The following is a 492-nucleotide window of genomic DNA, read 5'->3' as shown; positions in this document are numbered from 1 at the left end:
CTCCCTTTCACTTTTCGGCCTCCTCTTCCCCCCTCCTCCTTTTCTACCCCCTTTCCCCTTCATTCTACAGCCTCGCCCTACTTCTCGTCCCCTCCCTCCCTCACCGCCAGCCTCCTAAGTGGTGTTGGTGATGGCCGCTCGTAATTCAAAAGCACTTCTTCATCTTAACATTCTCCATGGCTGTCTCCGGCTCTCTCGCGTTACGAATTTCTGTAGAATTTTCTCTCGCTTGTCCAGGTGTGTGTGTGTGCCGGGGTAACGGACGACTTTTCGAGTACAATTGCTAGGAGAGCAAAGAGATTTAAAAAAAAATCTTATTGCTCGTAAAATTTTCGGTCCGCACGACAAATTTTTCTTTGCTCTGGTTGTTCAAATACGTCTGTTGTGAGCAAGCTGTTCATTGTTCTCTAAGTCTTCGATAAGATACAGCGGAAGATTTTCAAACGATGCCGATGGACCGAGAACCTATTTGCATATTCTCGAGTCAGTGCA

This window comes from Penaeus monodon, chromosome 19 (assembly GCF_015228065.2).
Source record: "Penaeus monodon isolate SGIC_2016 chromosome 19, NSTDA_Pmon_1, whole genome shotgun sequence".
Classification (NCBI taxonomy): Eukaryota; Metazoa; Arthropoda; class Malacostraca; order Decapoda; family Penaeidae; genus Penaeus; species Penaeus monodon.
Note: the sequence above shows the minus strand (reverse complement) of the source record.